Source organism: Monodelphis domestica, chromosome 3 (genome assembly GCF_027887165.1).
Source record: "Monodelphis domestica isolate mMonDom1 chromosome 3, mMonDom1.pri, whole genome shotgun sequence".
NCBI lineage: Eukaryota > Metazoa > Chordata > Mammalia > Didelphimorphia > Didelphidae > Monodelphis > Monodelphis domestica.
The window spans coordinates 82,416,505-82,422,504 of record NC_077229.1 but is presented as its reverse complement, the minus strand read 5'-3'; positions in this window follow the sequence as shown (position 1 = coordinate 82,422,504).

Below are 6,000 nucleotides of genomic sequence, written 5' to 3'. Positions count from 1 at the left end.
TTAAGGTGAATTGTAAAGTGAATTAATGGATGGAGTGGGAATTTAAACCAGGGGATCTCCAAAGTCCCTTCCAACTATTAGAGTCTGATTTTACGGTCTTGGGAGTGAGAGGAGCTATGGAAGAGAAGAACCTTGAGTTCACTGATCTTCTATTGCTTTCTAGCCCCAACACTAAGAAACATAAGCATATAAGCTAGAGTTACCTAAGGATTGGAAAGAATTCAAATTAAGACAACTCATTCTCACAGACAGATCACAGAGATAGTGATGTTTTTGTTTTAGGGGAGGAGTGAGCTACAAACCAATCTCTTTGCTCTTGCCTCGGTTAACTGGAACTGCTTCTTTTAGGAGAAAGGAATTTGTGACAGGCCTGGAAGGTTAGCAGTGGCAGGTGATCAATGTTGACTAACCCAATGAAGCAAAGGAAACAGGGGTCATGGCTGTATATCTCAACCAGCAGGGCTGTAATTAGCAAGAAAGAGTGGCAAAATGGTGCTGGTATATCTTGGGTTGGGCTTGGTCCAAGTAAGCAACCAGGGAAAGGTAAGAGAAGTTAGTACTCATCCCCTAAGGCAAAATGCTCCTTTCCCAACTCAGGATATAATTAGTGTTGAGGAAATCAGGATGGATGTGGAATCAGAGAAAGTGGGTTCAAATCTTGGCTTTACACTTGCTACCCTTATGACCTCAGAACTTATTTCATGTTTCTAGTCCTTAGTTTCCTCAGTTTATAAAATATTGGGCAAGTATGATCTAAATGGTTTCTAATTAATTAATCTGAAATTTTTGTGAACCCATCATTACAAATTGAAGAGTAGGGAACAGCTAAGTGGCTCAGTGGTTTGAGAGCCAGGTCCAGAGATAGGAGGTCCTGGGTTCAAATCTTACTTCACTCACTTCCTAGCTGTGTGAGCCTAGGCCAAGACATAGAGAAATTATTTGGAAAGATAGAGGAGGCATGTAAACCTCAATGGAATGGATTTCCATGTTTCTCCTACTGTGGTGCAGACAGTAGGGAAATTAGAACTGAGATTTATGGTGTGGCAGAACATGATGGAAAGGAGGAAGAGATGCATGCAATCAGGCTGGTTAGTGCCAACAACTAGAGCATATAGCAAACTATGGTTGATAAGACTGTAGATCATTCTTCTCTCCTCTGCTTCTGTGGAGCTGAAGAAACCCCAGATATGTAGGAGTAGTGAGCTGATTAGAGAATTTCTGCTGTGTTAGTAATCTCGTGAGATATTCCTAATGCAGACTGCCTTGAATGCAGAGAAACGTATTAAGGAAATGAGCCAGTAGCAAAGAGGGCTAGAAGTTGGAGTGTTTGATTAGGTAATAACCTTCAGAACCAACCACCAGGACAACAACTTAACTCCAAGTGGGGGGAACGTTTTAACCACTGGAGCTGTTCATAAGAAGAATGGGCTGCTTCAGAAGTTGGTGGATATCTCTTTATTATCAGGTTTTAAATAAAAATCATGTGCTGGATGTCATAAAAGAGATTCCTAAACAAATATAGTTTAAGCTAGATGATCTCTGAAGCCCCCTTCCAATATTGTGAAATTATGAATAAGAAGGGCCTGAGTGTTCCATCTGCTCCTCCCCATCCACTCCCCAGGTAATTCAGTTCTGTCTGACTCTTTATAACCCTATAGATCACAGCATGCCAGGACTGTTCATGAGATTTTCTTGGCAAAGATACTAAAGTGGTTTGCCATTTCCTTCTCCATTATTATTTATAATAATATAGCAAAGTGATTATATATATAGCAATATAGCAAAAGATTAAAGCAAAGTGAGGTTAAGTGACTTGCCCAAAGTCACACAGCTAATAAGTAACTGAGCCAAATTTGCACTCAGGTTTTCCTGAGTCCAGATCCAGTTCAATACATCAAGACACCTAGCTGCCTCTTATTAATATTAGTGTTGTGATAAAGGGGCTTAAACTCACAACTGTTAGCCCCTACCAATGTATGTCTTTATTCCAGACCAAAGCAGAAAACAAATTAAGTAAAAGTAAAGATATTTAATTATGTGACCCTTAGCCCAGGACTTCTCAGAATCCTAGGCTCATGTGAACTAGGATCAGTCCTAGGATATGACCCTTTGGGGTCATCATTTTCCATGGGGTCATATCCCACAAAATCTCCAAATATGCTTATAGAATGGTTTGTGACAAGGTTTCCTGAAGTGTGGGTAAAAGGGATTCTTAGCTCTTATATGAATACTCAAGATAGTAAATGCATATTCGGTACAGGAAAGTCTATTGTGCCCCCCCCCCAAACTCCACAAGATGCAAAGAACTCACAGGAGCCCTTAAACAGATACAGAAATGTATAAAATGGTCAAAAATTCAACTACTCAGACGGAAGCTAAACTAGGGGAAGTAGGATAGCTCTTTGACATTTTGAGGAGTCCTTCTTTCTCAGAAAATCCTATGCAGTCTACCCCAGAATTGGAGTATCAGCTTACCATCTTGTGGTTTAGATTCTCTTCAGAAGATGAACATAATTTGGGGACTGCTAAACAATCCCCACTTCCCATCAGATTTATATCATCCAGTAACTAATTTCTCCAAGGACAGGATTATTCTGTAGGCATGTCTCCTGGGAGCACTAATTGGCTTCCAATTCAACCCTCCTGCCTTCCCAACACAACAGGAGAGGGACACATCAATTTCTCTAAGGTAAACTTAAGGGTTCAAGATGCGAGAGCATTGTAAAAATTGTGATTTATTTCTCTTAATGCAACTGCAACAGCAGCCTGATGGGTACTGATCTCTCTGAGGACTGTAACCACTTCTGTTAGTCATGCTAACTCCAAGAAGGAGAAGAAGGGTATGGAGGGCTGTTTAGATATGGCTACCATTTCTCTTCTCTAAGACTCCCTAACCTTTTGAACTGTGCCTACCATAAGGATGCTTACCCAACCCAAGTCTGTGTTGGATGATATCACCAGGCTCTGGAGCCCACACACAAGCTTCTGGTTTATGTATTTCAAAGAGAATTTCCTTCAATGAGTATGGCTGGTTCAGCTCCAAAAACAGTGTGAATATGGGCCTTATACATGTACCTACTACTTAACATAAGGAAAAACTTCCAAACAATTAGAGCTACTCAAAAACATAACCAATTTCTTTGAAGGGTAATGAGTTCCCCATCATTGATGATGCTAAAGTGGAGACTAGATAGCCACTTATTTTAGACTGTGAAGAAAAAATGAATTAATTAAATACAGGTGGGACTAGAAAGCAGTTAGGTGGTGCAGTAGATAAAGCTCTGGGCTTGAAATCAGTAAGACTCATCTTCATGAGTTCAAATCCAGACTCAGACATTTACTACCTGGATGCCCCTGGGCAAGTTAATTAATCCTGTTTCCTTAGTTCTTCATCTGTAAAATGGGTTGGAAGAGGAAATGGCAAACTACTCCAGTATCTTTGCCAAAAAAAAAAAACCCAAAATGGGATCACAAAGAGTGGGTCACAACTGAACGACAAGACTAGATATCTTTTGAAGCTCCTTCCAATTTTGTGATTCTATCATTTTATGCAAATTTTGAAAATAAGGATTATTGCATTCTTTTATGCCTAGTACAGAGCCTAACACATAGTAGATACTTAATAAATACTTGTTGAATGATTGATTCATTGATTGAATTCAGTCAGGGGCAAATCAGTTGATGCAATGAAGTGGATAGATATTTGAACCTGAAATCTTGAAGACCTGAGTTCAAACCCAGCCTCAAATATTTACTGGTTATTGAAACAAGGTAATAATATAAATGGTAAGTTTTTAGAATTGTTGTAACAAGGTTTGATGGTCATTTGATATGCCACAGTGAGGAAAAGACCAGCAGGATTCTTTAAGGTCCAAAACGCATTCTGATTCTTAGACCAAGGCTTAAAAATATCAAACACAGGGTTTATTGTTATCCACAGAAGCAGGAAGGGAAGACTAGAAAAAGGAATTCCTAATCTAAGAGATGCTAGATATCCTCCCCCACCCCAACCCCTTCTACGGGTCTGCAAAGGGTTGCCTTCGGTTCTTGAGGCTACCTATTCACTACACTCTCTGTCTAGAAATCTTGGCTATTCTATCTACCTGACATACTAATCCTCCCAAATATCATTTGGTTAGATATTGATAGTTGGTCAAAGTAGTTGATTGAACCCTTTATGAAAGGGTTCAAATCTTCCTTGGGTTGGGCCCAAGCTGGCTTCAGGTCTTCCCACAGTCTGTTACTGGCTTGCCGGCAGAATCTTCGCAGCAGTCAGGACACAGGAATACAGTTAGATGGCAAAGTTGATGACAGATTAGGTAGGATCTCAACACCAGGACACCAGGACACCAGGAAAGGTAGCTTCAGCTCCAGGCAGAAAGGGAAGGCAGACTCCCACTTGGCTCACACAGAAACAAGCCACAGGAAGTTACCGCTTCAAGCTCTCCCAGAAACAGGAACCAAAAGCCCCTCTGGTCCCAGTGTGTCCTTTCTTATATCTTTCCCACATTCCAGAATAGGGTCCTTGTAGTTCTGTGGCCTGAGACAAGTTCCCTCTTTGCAAACTTTCCTCTTTATTCCGTTTGCAAACCATTTCTCTCCTTTCCCCCTTATACTATATAATCTTGGACAATTTACTTAAGTTCAATTTGCTCAGTTTCTTCATCTATAAAATGAGGGCAATAATAACACCTACCTCCCAGGGTTGTTGTGAAGATCAAGTATTTGTAAATATTTGTAAAGCACTTAGCATAATGCTTAGCATATAGTAGATACCATCTAAATGGTAGCTATTATTATTATCACTGAAACCAATATCAGGAAGTCAAAATTCCTTGATTTGCCAAGGCAAACCCTGTGCATAAGGAGTGGTCTTAGAAAGCGCGGCAAAACTGAGCCTGGTACACTACTAGATCATAAAGGACCTATCAGTTCTCCACTGGAGTCAGCAGCCTCTCAGCCAAGGATACAAGCAGCAAATTCACCCAGCTGAAGGGATGATGTGTAAGTCCCATAGTGCAGAGATCCACAGACTAGGATGAACCTGTAGGTGACTCTAACCAAGGAAGTGAGAGCAGCCCCCGTGGGGTGTCTTCGTTGTAGAGGATGACCAATGATTAAACTTACCTTGACAATTCTGAAGCCACAAGAGATGCTTTTGAGGATGGAAAGGGATTGAGAGGAAGCAATCCAGGGATAGAGAGTGAAGTTCAAGGGAAGGAGGCAGTTTCCAGAGGACGGAATGTCCATGATGTTTTCAGAAGACTAAAGTTCCTTTTTCTCATGTGAGAAAGCTCAATCAAGCTCTCAGTGGCATACATCATCTCCATGTAACCCTCTACTCTCCTCCCATTGTGGAGAGTGATCATTGGGAATCACCATTGAAGTCTTGTTTCTTTGGGGCTGTAGAAATGGTCAACTCGGAGGATGGGGCACTAATTCATTAAAGGAATCTGCCTTTGATGTAAAGAAAGTCCCTTTACTCCTTCTTGAAAGCCTTCTGCGAACAAACATTAAATGAAGCATTCCCACCCCCAGGGGCAACTACTGGAATAGAGACCCCCAGCCTCTGATCAGGGGTATACTCCAAGCTGGAGCCTACAAGAAGTCACAGACCCAAACTAGACAGATCTCAAGTGACACAAACAAGATATGTTTTGCAGAGAGGGAAGAAGCATCAGTAAAACACACACACAGAGAAAAACATATGGGCACTCAGACGCCTGAGACATGATAATCATTCCTTCCTCTGGTCTTCATCTGGGTTCTTTCTCACCCTCACACATTCTCAGATCACAGAATTATGGACCATCTAATGGATTGGAAGCCAGAAGAATCCTTTGATTGCTTCCCATGGTTTAAATATACCAAGTATTTGCAGCTTCTGGCAAAAAACAGTGGCCCCAGAGGAAAGAGGGCAGAACTCCACATTTGGAATCAGGAGTCCTTGGTTCAGATCCTGACACTTACAAATAATGGGATCTTGCCCAAGTTGCCTCC